Raw genomic sequence first — 13,587 nt, forward strand, 5'->3', positions numbered from 1 at the left:
GGAAATCTCCAGATTAGAAATTGAATTCCACCTCTGTGGCCCGGACCTGATGACCCGTTGGAGTCACAGCAAATACCTTTTTGATTTACAGTGAGCTCTTCCAACTAAAGGTGTTGCTTTTTGGTCAAGATTGAACTCTTTTGGAAGGAAAAGATAATTAAAGCCGTGCGATATAGCCATAACAATAATTAGTAACTTGAAAATGGGATTATTCCAATTGATGGCAGGCCCTGATTTTGCAAGGATTTAGGTGCTTGGTTTATTTTTGCATGTGTTAGCGCATAGGACAGTCGGAAGGGCTCTGTCTTGAGCTGACGGGGGATTTAGGGTGCTGCTATTTTGGGTATAAACCACAGTGTTTCGGGAGCAGATGTGCGTGGCTTGGGTGTTTGGTGTTGGCACAGCAGCCTGGGGAGGGAAAGAAAGGGGTTTCCCCTTGGGATTCCCCATGGGATTTCCATTTCTCATTGCAAATGTGCAAGTTCTGAGCGGTTAGTCCCAGGCATGTGCTAGAAGGCAGGGACTGAAGAGCCTGAAGGGAAACTCCCCTAAGTCCTGATTTAAGTCTGATCGCTCTGGAAACGTCAATCAGATGGGCACTGAATTATTTGTGTGTCTTTAATTGTGCTGCTCACAGTCGCTCCTCCTTTAAAGGTGACAGAATTGAACAGCAGAGTCTTAAACCCCATTTTGGGCTTTTCGGTTCTCTGTTACAATGGCAAAATCCAGAAATTGAAGGTGGGCGTAGTTTATAAACGCGCGTTATTTTTTCAGTAAGCTCTGAAACAGCTCCTAAAAATTCACTTTATTAGCTGGATTTTCAGCAGTACAAAATGTGACCGTGATCATCTCCGCTTAATTAAAAACATACATACATTGTGATAGCTCATGGATTATGTGGAGACTTGTATGAGCCTGATGGATTTTTATACTGGTCACATACAACGCCATGGTTTAGACCGTTGTTTTTTATTATAAGCTTTTATTATTCTCACAAGAGTTTCCAGCATAATTTCTGCTGACAGATGCTTCTTAGGACAGATGTGGTTTTATTCCCTTACAGTTGGATTGAATCAAACGTCTTTTTCCATGTAGCTCAAGTTTCTGCAGTGGAGTTGTCATAGTTTACTACTCCGAGAAGAAAATTGTAGTCGTTTTTGTGACCTTTAACAGAAGCTGAAATCTTTCTGGCACATTGTGTGTGTTATCTATTCATTTCCACTTCTTACCAATTGCAGGAATTCATGCTTATAAATCGTGTATATATTTAAAAAGTGAATAAAAAGAGACAGAAAATCCAGCGTTTGGTCATCTTTGTGTTTTTCCTTTCTGGAAAGAGAAGCTGAATCAGTGAGGTGTTGAAACTTGGAGGGTGTTTGTTTCTGGCATTGGTGAGGATGTCTCACGTTCTTATATAAAATGCTAACGTAACAATAATCGGCTGCCATGACTTTCAGCCCCACTACTCACACAGCTCGCCTTTCTCTGAACCCACAGATCTGAAAGCTTTTTCCCTGTGATCTGAGAAAGCAAAATTCCTGACAAAACTAACGACTTGGGGCTCCTGCGGCATTTTGAAACCTTTTCTTTTTCCCCATGAGTGGCTGCCTAATGTGACTGGGATTTCAGCAGCTGTTTGCATTATTTCCTCCCTGCAGTTGGGGACATTCAGCATCATTAGCCTGGCTGCCTGATCTGCACAGCGGTTGCTCTCCAGTGCATTTTCCCACCAGGTTTCTCAGTCCACACAATTTAGGTGGTTTATTGCCTTACACCTTAGGGGCAATGGGACGCAACATATGATTTAAAAGCATTTTCAGGTCCTTATATCACGCCTTCTGCTGTGATGTTGTGGCAAACGTATGAGATACATGAAGGACCAGAAATTTCTGAGCTGGTGGTAAGTGCTGTGTTCTTCAGAGCAAGCAAGTGGGGCGATTTTCTCTGAGTCCTGGAAAAAAGAGGAAAAATTAAAAGCTTCTTTAGCTATAGCAGCTGGATTTCCTTCTCTTCCCTCTCCCTCTCCCTCTCCCTCTCCCTCTCCCTCTCCCTCTCCCTCTCCCTCTCCCTCTCCTCCTCTTCTCTTCCAGGTTTTCTCTCCCTGTTTGCAGGAGCCCCATGCCCCATGGGCAGCACATCCCCCTGTCCGTGGGGCAGCAAATCTGTTCCCATTCCTGGGAAACAGCGATTTGGTCCCGATGCCAGCTCGGCAGCTCTGCTGTGGACAAAAGCAATCAAAATCTCCTGCTGTCGAGCCCCACCACAACCACTGCAGCTACCTAAATGGTTAATATAAGCAAGATTTGACATTAAATTTGCACCTTGCAAGTGTAGGGTGTGGATGCAGCCTTTGGCTGCTCACGTGCTGCTCTCAGCTGCGTTCCTGCGAGAGCGGAGCGACCCCCTGAGCTGTGCTGAGCCAGGGGAGCTCCGGGATGAAGCAGCAAACGCTGTCTCACCAGCTGATGGCTGGTCCCACGTCCAGAGCGGCTGCCTCCTGCACATCCCCATGGATGCCACCACCGGCGTGGCCTTGATCTGGGCACTCCTGGCTTTGGATGCAAAGGCACAGCTTCTGTGAGCATCTGTCTTGTGCCGCTGCCTTTGTTAGCTCTGGATAGTTTGGAAATCAGAAATAGTGTGGCCACCACGACTAAGGGAGTGATCATCCTCCTGCGCTGGGTGCTGGTGAGGCTGCATCTCGAATCCTGGGATCAGTTTTGGGCCCCTCATTACAGGAAAGCCCTTGAGGTGCTGGAGTGAGTTGAGAAAAGGGAATGGAGCTGGTGAGGGGCTGGAGCACAAGTGTGATGGGAGCGGCTGAGGGACCTGAGGGGTTCAGCTGGAGAACAGGAGCTAGGGGAGACCTTCTGATCTCTGAACTGCCTGAAAGGAGCTTGGAGCATGGAGAGGTTTTGGTCTCTTCTTCCAAGTCCCAAGTGATGGGACAAGAAGAAACAACCTCAAGTTGCACCAGGGGAAGTTGAGATTGGATCTTGGGAACAATTTCTTCCCCAAAGGGCTGTGGGGCATTGGAACAGGCTGCCCAGGGCAGTGCTGGAGTCACCATCCCTGGAGGGGTTGAACAGACACATAAATGAGGTTCTCAGGGATCGGTTAACAGTTGGACTTGGTGATCTTGAGGGTCTTTTCCAACCCAAATGATTCTGTGATTCTATGAAATGCAGCAGCCTGCAGCTGAGTGACAACACAACTGGTCGAAGAAGGTAATGGTGAGCTCTTAGTGCAGCTTGATGCAAATCCCTCTTTGATACTGAACACTGCAGAGCAGGTGACTTCTCAAAGATGCTTTGGGGCAAATAAACAAATTGTTTGCTATGAGCACCAGGAGGTGGAAGTTAAAACAGACTCTTCATTACCAGAGGTCTTAAGAAATGATGCGAGGGTGCATACAAAGCCCTGGGGTCATGCCAGTCACCCCCATTTTTTGCTGGGATAACTCCCTTGTGCTGGCTGCCTCCCTGCTGCAGAGCAACCAGCCACCGAGGATATTGCAGCTGGGCTTGGGATGCTGGTCCTGACCAGCACCAGCACTGACCTGCAACCGCTCCCGGTGCCAAAAAAACATGAATTTTCTTGTGCACAGGAGTTTGCTTTTCCCCATCGACATTTGGGGCTCCAGGAAGCTGAGTTAAAGACAGTCCAGCAGCGACGGAGCCCTTGGTGGCTTCTTGCATGGTTTCATCGTCCCCGAATAACTACGTGGTAGAGCATCAATTTTCCTCTGCGTGGGTACCCACCGGTCTGTGGTCAGCCGCTGATCCCATGCACAAGCTGTTTGCGACGTTTAAGGTGAAATTAATCTGCCCCGTGAGCATTTTGGGAAGGATCCACGTGAGAGGGAAGAAAAAGTCAAGGTTTAAGAAGTCAGAGCTGAAAAAAACAGCTTAAGTTCCCCCCTGATTGCAGACTCTGTGTGATGAACTGGTGCTTCATGTGCTGGGAGCGGGGCTGCTCCGGGTGGCAGACCCAAGCAGTTTTAAGGCAATTTAGGGAAATATAGGGGCAAACCCTGTTTTGGGTCATGGGGACGTGTCCTTCATGTCCTGGGGAAGGTGTTGGGGTACGCTGTGCCTGCCAGCTCCCGGAACGGGGGTGCAGAGGGGTGTGGATGGAGCTGGTGGCACTGGGGGGGTTAATTAGGGAGTGTGGGGGGTCTGGGTAGGCGGTCCCTGTGCGTGGGTGGGGGACCCCTGTGCATGGGGGGTCTAGGCAGTGGGATCCCTGTGTGGGGTGGTGGTCCACACGCATGGGTGGGGAGATGCCTGGGGATCCCTGCGTGGGGTTTGGGTGGATGTACCCACGCGGGCGAGAAACACGGGTGGGAGGATCCCTGTGTGCGGGAGGTCTGAGTGGGTGATCCCACCGAATGGGTGGGGGATCCCTGTGTGTGGGAAGTCCAGGGGGATGTGATTCCTGTTCGTGGGTGGGGTTTGGGTGGGGAGATCCCTGCGTGGGAGAGGTCTGGGTGTGCGATCCCCACGAATGGGTGGGGGATGTCTGGGGAGATGGGATCCCTGTTCTTGGGTGGGGAGATCCCTGCGTGGGGGAGGTCTAGGGAGGTGGGATCCCTGTTCGTGGGTGGAGAGATCCCTGGGTGCGGGAAGGTCTGGGTGTATGATCCCCACGAATGGGTGGGGGAGATCTAGGGGGGTGTGATCCCTGTCCGTGGGTGGGGGAGGTCTGGGTGCCTGATCCCCACGTGCAGAAGGGGGATCCCCGCTTGGGGAGCTCCGGGGGGCGATCCCCATTCCCACGGGAGGGGTCTGGCTGGACGTCCCCACACACGCAGGACACCCTGCGTGGGGCAGCTCCGGGTGGGCGATCCCCCCCCTTCCATGGGTATCCGTGTGGGGCACCGGGGGGGTCCCCACGCGTTGGGGGGGCTCTGGCACGAGCGGAGGCGGCCAGGGGACCCCTGCGGGCGGCTCTCGGCTGAGCAGCGGCGGCGTCGCGCCTTTAACGGGCGGGGGGGCCGGCAGACGCGGCGGACGTGCGGTGCCGCCCCCTCCCGCCCTCCTCCCTCCCTTCCTGCCCGCCAGCGCCGCGCAGGCACCGGCTCTGCCGCCGCTCCCTCCGCTCCGCACGGCCCGGTCCGCCTCGGCCCGTCGCGCTTCACGGTGAGTCCCGCTCGGGGAGCGCCCGGCCCGGTGCGCGGGGCCGGTAGCGGGGCCTCCCCGCGGCCTGCGCGCTGAGGGCCGGCGGGCCTAGGCCTCGGCGTGGCCGGGCCGCGGGCGGGCGGCGCCGGCAGGTGGGCGGCGGGGCGGACCCGGGGCTGCGGCCCGGCCGGCGGGTTCCGGCTGCACGGTCCCTCCCGGGGCCGGCGGGGAGGGGGGGGTGAGGGCGGTGGCGGCGCCGCGGGCCCCGCTCCGGGAGGAGAAGCGGGTCCCACCCGTGGCCGTGGGGCGGCTGCGGGCAGTGGGGCTCGGAGCCTTCCAGCGCGTCTCCCTGTAACCTTCCCGAGCCCAAGTTCACCGGTGAAAAACAGGACCAAAAAAATACTGTGTCGGTGGTTTTCTGTGGGGCTGTGTTACCTGCACCCCACCAGAGGCACGAAGCTGCGAAGGGCTGCTCAGTTAAAATAACCCCCAAAATCTGATTTTTTAAAGAATTTCCCATGGCTTTTAGCCTTGCGGGTAACATCAGGTGTGAGCCCAGTGCTGCAGCGGCCATGCAAAGTCTCACGAAGCTGAAACGCTCTGGCGCGTTTTGTATTCGTGTGCTGGCACTAACCGAATGCAGTAAAATACGCTGCTTTTCCCTATGCTCATCGGGGGTATTTTGTTTTTTAAAATAGCCACTGCCCTTTGCTGTAGCACCTGCATGGGTTGCGTGCGGCTGTGTTAACCCCGGAGGTGTTAATATCCCACCCTGGCTCTACTCCTCCTCTACTCACAGCTTACTCCTTCGCTGGAACCCTTCCCTGGTGTGCAGGTTATTGAGGGGGGAAGAAAAGTTAAGGTGGCAAAGCCCTATCTCTTACTTCAGTTGATGAAGTATTTTAATTAAGTGGTTATTAAGAGTAATGCAGCACAGTGTCTTTTCTGCATTAGGCAATGCCAAACGCCGGTTTCTAGTGATGTGCATTTACCTGGCTGCTTTAGGCTTGTCAGTTTATAACCTTTCTTTCCCAGAGGCTTTACTGGGTATTTGGAGATCACTGTTAGACTCGAAGAAGATCGCTTCTTGCTTTGTGGAAGAGGAGCTGAGCTGATACTCCGCTGTAGTGCTTTTCTGTTTAAAATCCTTTCTTTTAAAGTGTTTTCATTGCCGCCTTCTGTCCAGCGACACACATGGTATTTTGTAGACATAACTGACAGCTTATGTTTAACATCTCTTTACTTATGACAAGGCAGAAATCCCTCACTGCAAAGTCTGAATTGATTGCTGCGAAAGTTAAATGGGGATTCAGTTCCCACATTCCACCTCCTTTTGAGTCTTCTTCTTGCCTGTTCTCTCGGTGGATCACTAACATCCCCGTTTGCTTTGGGCTGGGAGCGTTTCCCTGCCTTGTGGACCTCTTCCCTCTAACCGCGCTGTAATTTCTGTCCGTGAACAGGCCATGCAACTTGCTTTACCACATATTTTTTCTCTTGCCTCATATGCTGATGCTGCTTTCTGCATGCTGTGATTAAAATAACTTTTGTGTGTAACTGCAGCAGGGAAAGGTTGGGGTTTGGATGGGAACACTAATTCTCTGTTAAGAGTTATTACCAAATACCTTTTTTGTTAGTTTTCCTTTTTTCCCCCCCTCTCCTAATCGAACCAGTCTCAAGGAGATGCTTTCTGCTCTCAGGAGGAGAAAAGAACACAAAATTAGCTTTTAATTTAGTCCTTTATCCCCCACTGCCATAAGCCCCCTATTCCAGATAACTTAGCCTGCTAACTACTTTGTTTTTGACGGCTTTTGAAGAGAAAGGAAAGACTTGCTCACGCCCGGGTAAGGCTGTGGTGTTATTCGGGTTGGCCACAGAGCAGCTTTCCTTTGCATCAGCTGCTCTCGCTGTTGGAGATGAGGTGGTTTTGGCTCAAAAGTGTCTAATCATGGCTTGACCCTCAGTGCTGTAAACCCAGAGTTAACCAAATCCTCCAGAAACTGAAACTGCCTGTGAATTTCAGAAGTGATGGCTATAGATTAAATACATTTATGGCCAAGACCCTTAAGCATAAGGACACTGCGGGGGGGAGAGGACATGTGTTTTATTTTAAGCATCAAACTTGGTTGCTCCTAATCCCTTCCCCCGCTGCTGCCAAGACACCCACTTCTCGCCATTGACTTCTCGAGAGCTTCATCTCCCAAGTTTAGTTCCCTGATCATACCCCAATTACGTGTCTGAGTAAATAGCGTGAATGCCCTCCCGTGCTGTCCTGGAGGGGTGGGAAAAAGAACACAGAGCAGCAAGAGGAGGGGAATTCTTCATTCCCTCTTATCTGCTCCAAAAGTCACGGCAGCGAGCGGCCGATATGAACCAAGAGCGGAAGAGAGCCCCCGATCAGGTTTAGTTCTCCCCATTTATAGCACCCATCCGTGCTGTGCATGTCTTTCATAACATAACTGCTTTTAAGGTGAAACTTGGTGGGTTTATTCTTTGTCCCCGTCTCCATGGGAGAGCGTTGGAGAATCTCCTCCAAGTCTTGCTGAATTTCCATCCTTATGATGTTTGTGGCCAGTTCATATAATTCGCTTTTGTTCTAGCGTTTCCATTAGGTTTAAATGGTTGTTTTCCCTCCCTGATGTAATTAGAGGGAGCAATCGGATCCCCTCTTGACCACTTGTTTTGATAGGTTAAACATGTCAGAGTCTTTAAGTCTCCTCCTGTTGTTGTCTTGTCAATATTCCCAGGGTTTCCTTGTCAGTGAAAAAGCTTTTGCCTTACCCTTCAAAACCTTTTTTAATATAAAGGGAATTTTATGCATCTGCATTTGACTCTTAAGCTTCCTGCTCTGTGTTGGCAAACCAGCAGGATTGGACTGTTTTTTTAAAAATGGATATTTTTGGTGGGGCTGCACTAAGCTCTCGAACTCTTTGACATTCCTTGAGTGATTGTTTTAGGCTAATGAGACAGGGAGTTGCCGGGATAAATCTGTCCCAGACAAATCACTTTTGTTAATGACTGTGCATAAACTACAGAGATGACAGATTGCAGAATTACCAGCTCATGACTCTTGGGAATCTGTTTCTCCTCTCATTGTTATACAAGATGTCCAAGCGAACAAAATGCATAATGCCTTTAAAAAAAAAATAGTATTTATTTATGTTTTTAGAAATGTAAAAGCTTCCTGTTCCCATGCCCAAACTTCAGCTGCTTGCTGAAGAGGGGGTACTTCTGAGCTCTGAAAACTTTATATTTCTTGCCGGAACGGAGCCTTGAGGGTAATTTCATACAATGTGGACTTTTTGGAGCTTTTTTCACGCTGGTTTGGGAGCGCGTTTATCTCTGTTGGTGTGGGCACTGCATGGGAGACTTGGATTCCTCCTTGATGGTGGGGGATATTTCCAGTGGGTTGGGAGCGGGAGCAGCAGCCCTGGCATCACTAAGGACTGTACGGTGAGCTGGACTTGGCTTTTTAATTGAAGAATTGGTCTTTAGCTGGTGGGGAGAGTTGCAGAGCGGATCCAGGTGCTGCTCCGAGCACAGAGACACTACACAGGCCTCCACAATTCCTCCCGTTCTGCTGCAAGAGGGTGTTTTTTCCACCCACGTGAGAACTAAAGTGGCGTCCGGGCCAGGTTCACTGCGTTTGAACTCGGCCTCTCTTGGTTGCCGCTACTGCCCGTGTGCTGCGGTCTAATGAGATTATATGAGAATGAATAAGTGAATCTTAATAAATGAGCTTATGGGAGCACTGTCAAGTCAACCTAAGCCCTAAATATAGGTACTAGGCAGCCTGTGGCTTCGTTCAGTGTCTATCCATACAGCAAAATTAAGCAGAGATCTCCTGGGAATGCATCGATTCTGCAGCCTTGCTGTCTTGTCAACCTGGCTGCTCCAGTGTCTTGGTATGAGAAATACCAAAATCCACTCAAATATGGGCATCCTGTATTTGAAGCTTCTTGGGGTGTTGGAAGGGGAATTCACGACTGTGGAAACTAAATCTGAGGTGCTAAAGAATGCAAATCTTATGATCCTTTTTAATGCTTTCCATTCAACTAAAGGTGATTTTTTTGAGTAAGTCTCTTAGATACTTCGGAAAACAGGGAAAAAGAGAAAAGGTTTCTGTTGCACGTATGCCTGGGAAAACCTCTGAAAAGCTTCTCTGACTCTTTCTAAAACACAATATTGTCTCTTCTTATGACTATATAATGCAAAGAAATCATTTGGGAGCTTCAAGCCTTGAATTTTGCTGTGCAATGTGTTGGAGATGGGAGGGAGAGGACGGACAGGAACTGTAAGGCTTGTGGGGTAATCAGAAGTAAAAGTTTACTTTTATGGAGCTCTCCTCCTTGTTTTCTGCTACGTTCTTTGGTTTCATTAGTGCTTTGTGGCTGCCCTGCTTATTGGCATTCACAGGTCTAAATTCCTATTACAGAAGAGAAGTAGTAGATGAAATTCCTTCCCCTTCCCAAGAAGATTTATTTAGAAGAATAGCATTGTTTCTTTTCAAATGAAACCTCATCTTTGCACATCGCTGAGGCTGCATTATAGCTCGGAGAAAGTGTCTGTAAATTAGTAATATGAGCAAGCTACTCGTTTTCTTGCACTAATAATCCCTATTATAAATAGCAGGGCCCTCTGCTAGCATTAACAGCTCCCTGCTGCTCTCACTGTGGGGTGTGCAGGATTTTCAGTGGTGGTGAAGTATAGAAAGCAGCACTTCTTGCAGGATTTTGCTCTTTCCCGTTGTTCCCCCTCCCTCCTGGCTCATCCCGCTGTCTGGATCCGCTCGTGCCCGGCAATCCCGCAAATCCTTGCTCTGCTTGAGAGCAGCCGGTGGGTCGGTAGCCGCTCCCCCGCTGCAGGAAACATCTTTGAGCCCTTTCGCGCCGTAAAGTTGCGGAAATAGAGCAAAACTCCTGGTTTCCTTCAGGTTGTGGCTAAATGACTAACTGAGCGTTGGGGAGGGCTTTTTCTGTCTCGGAAGAGGCGTGTTGATGTTGTTCGGCAAAACGTGAGTTCTCATTTTTGGATTGTATGTATTAATTGAATAACTGACCTTCTCAGCCTGCCTGACTGGTGTCCAGCTCGTCGAGCATGTGTTGAATGACCCAGGGGAAATAAAGCTTGAGTTCAGAATTACGTGAGTGTCGAAGGCTTGTAAAGCCTGGTATATTTATGCTCGTGATTCATGGCGCTTCCAAAAACGATCCGGCTCTCATCCTGTGGAGGGGAAGTACCTCAGTCCAGCATTATCTTGTGTTTAGCTGTGTCACCTGCCAGAGCAATATAAACCGAGCCTGAGTTACTTTGCCCTCATTCTTTTCCTTCCAAATCTCACCCTGCCACGGTTTCTTGTGGAAGAAATACTGGCTTAGTTCTGCTTTACACTCTCCCGTATGGGCTGAAAATGGTAAGCAGGGTATTTATTTCGGGGATGTGACAAATTTTAGTACATCTCATTCCCGTCTGTGATGTGAAAAGGTGTCTTTTGTCTGCCTGCAACCGCACAGGAAGGAAGTTATTGAGTCCAGGAGATAAAAGCGCCGTCTCCTCCCCTGCTCTTCAGCTCAGCTCCCGTCCTGCTTGTAGCAGGGTGGAGCGGAAAATTTTCATGGGAAAATGTGAGTGGATTTGTAATCTATTTGCGAGCGCGTAGCTGTCAAGGAAGATGATGACTAAGCTATTGCACAAGGTGCAGCTCTTCAGGGAGTGTACCAGGATTGGACTGGATCGTGACTGACTGATAAGAGAGCCTATAACATCAGTCAGCTGATAAGTTTATTATTACTGGTTTAATCTGACCACTGGCTACAGCTACCTTTTTTTTTTTCCTCAGCCTATTTGCTATTTAAGTTGAAAAGTCCATACTCGGCGAGTACGAAGGAAAAAGCACAATTTATTAGAGGAAATGGACGGTTCCTGAGCCTCTGGTGGGGAGTGCTGGGTGACAGGAGTGTTTTAAAACCGATGGGCCATAGAAAATGACGTTTCCTCCTGCTTCCCAAACCGGTTTGAAAGTTACGGTGGTTAGCGCTGCTGTGTCCTCCAGGTCATGTTGCATGGGGATGTCCTACCTTGGCTTTCCTGTAGGCATCGCCTTTTTCCTCGCTGTGCACAGACCTAAGTGAGTACCGGTTGCAGCATCTCTTCTGCTCTTTTCCCTTCCAGCTCCACATGTAGTTGGAGAGCAGCACCGTGGCTGCAGCAGATTGTACCCAACTGGTCTTTTGTGGGGCATCTTCAGATCCAAGAAATGATCTGAGTGCAGCAGTGCTGTGCCAGGAAGGGCCCGTTCCCCTGGGGATAGATGGGGATTTTTCTACCTCCTTTAACTTGCTGTCTTCTGGGGTGGCCTTGGCACGTCCTTCTCTTGGGCCAGGCAGCGTCTGTGGTTCTCAGTGGGGTGCAAGGCTGGGAAGTTGGCAGAAAATGGAGTTTATGGGTGAACACTGTCACCCGTGTCACACCTACTGACCTTTGCTTGTGTAAATACTTGTTGGCAGCATGTCGCTTCAGCTACCATGGGCTGATAAAGCACCGTGCTGCTTTTTTCCTCTCGTTGTGCTGCCTTTCTGTATTTCCAGCAGTGGTGGTGGAGGTCCGTCAGAGCTTTGCTTCTCCAGGTTCAAAATCTGACCGAGGAGGAGCTGTTTGCCCTGATTGCTGAGAAGCGTCCTCACCAAACCTGTCCTAGCGTAGACAATGAAAACCATTGTCCAGAAGAGAGGCAGAGGTGTCACCCCAGAACCGCTGGAAGCCAGGGAGGATTTATGGAGGTTGTGTTAGGACTTGATTGGGTTTCCTGGGCTTTCCCAGGGCAGCTCAATGGGGGCACCAACAGTCCCCCCTTGTTACCGTGACATAAGGTCGCTTCCACATCCGCAGCCTGTGCCACCCTACCCCTAGGATTGGGTTGCGTGCTAAATTTAGTAAACCTCTTTACAGCTTAGTGCGTGCATGTGTGTGTACGTAAAACCAGATACTTTTTTTTTGTTTTAAAGTAGCTTTCAATGCGTTAGAGCCTAGTACAAACGCACAGGAAAGCCAGGCTTTCTCTGCATGGGTGGCAGTACCCCGGGCGGAATGGCAGGAGGAGCAGGGACGGTGTTTCTCTGCCTGGGTGTAATTCAGTGTGTGGATTTGCCGAGGTGTGGAGCACCGTGGGAGGGAGGGAAGGTTGCAGAGGCACAGTTACGACTTGCATAACGCGGTGTGCACTTCGAGGAGGCACGTGAGAAGTGCTATGAAGGGCTTGGGTTGCGGAAGTTTTATAAAGGCTTGTGAAAATTCTTGGTCAGATATTTCCATTACAAACCTTCCTTTTCAGCCCCCCACTCTCGATCTCCCAGTTTCTACCTCTTTTCTGTGCTATTTGCGTGCCAAAGAAGAATTTACTGGTTTCAGGTTTGGTGTGTATCTATTTCTAAGTAGATTTCTTAATCCCTGCTCCCCGTTCCAGGCTACTGGAAGATTAGTTTGAGGTGTACGCAGAGTTGGAGGCAAGTGAGTTTAGATGTGTGTGGTTGCAGTGAAGACTTTGCTTAATCCTCGCACACCCAAGGAGCAGCAGATTGTAGGACAGTGAAGCAAGGAGAGTGAGAACTCAGAGAAGCACGAGGGAAGTGACCTGAATTACTCTGTGTGTCTGTTGTTGAGCATTTTTAGGCCTTTTTAACAACCTGGCGTGTTCTCGAGTTCAGCTCAGCACCGTGCTGATCAGTAAAGCTGAGTGTGTTGGGGTGTGTGTGTGTGAATGTGTTATGGGGTTGTTTTTGGGGGAGAACTCTGGAATGTTGGGTTGTTGACTTGAACTCAAAGTTCTGAAAACAGTGAAATGCATATTGGAAGTCACTTCAGGAAAGTCTTACAAGCTTGGTTGTTGTGGCCACAAGTGGAAAAAGCCAAGAAACCCCTAGAGATGCACATTGAACACATTTTTGGGGGGAATTCTTCTGTGTTATTGTCTAGCTCCCAACAATATGCTGTATATGGAGTTATGCAGGGAACTGGGTTGTGGAACTGTATGGCTATGGAGTGTTGCAGGATCTGCTGCTCAGAAACACCGTCAAGCCTCAGCATCGCTTACCTGGGGACTCCACAGCCACACAGGGAAGGTGGTCAGAGAAAGCTCCTTCACAGCACAGCCCAGGCGTAATTCAAGTATGTTAAGCAACTTGACAGAGGAGCTGGAGCCTTTTCCCTGATGCCGGAGGGGAGCTTAGTGTCCTACTCTGCGTGTTTAGGCAAGATGCAAATATCACCTTGGAGTCTGCCCGAAATACTGCACCGGTTCCTGAGTGCGCGTGACCTTCTGGAGCTGCCTGCCCGCATCCCGAAGGCTCCGTGCACCGATGAGGTTGTGTGTCATTTCTTTACATGTGAGCACCTTCAGCAGACTGTTAAACAAAGCACAGGGAGGTTAACAAGGTAAAAAGAAACCTTATGGAGTGAAATGTGTGGTGCTGCT

General features: G+C 49.8%; 1 protein-coding gene across 12 annotated transcripts in view; it reads left to right on the top strand.

The window, feature by feature from the left end:
- The first annotated feature begins 5,019 nt into the window (after nt 1–5,019).
- KTN1 (kinectin 1) overlaps nt 5,020–13,587 on the top strand; it is an 83,746-nt gene continuing 75,178 nt past the window's right edge. For all 12 annotated transcript variants that reach the window (XM_065838560.2, XM_065838565.2, XM_071809810.1 and 9 more), the window contains exon 1: nt 5,020–5,141. The gene's annotated coding sequence lies outside the window, so the exon portion shown is untranslated. The remainder of the gene's footprint in view (nt 5,142–13,587) is intronic.

Source organism: Patagioenas fasciata, chromosome 5 (genome assembly GCF_037038585.1).
Source record: "Patagioenas fasciata isolate bPatFas1 chromosome 5, bPatFas1.hap1, whole genome shotgun sequence".
Taxonomy (NCBI): Eukaryota; Metazoa; Chordata; class Aves; order Columbiformes; family Columbidae; genus Patagioenas; species Patagioenas fasciata.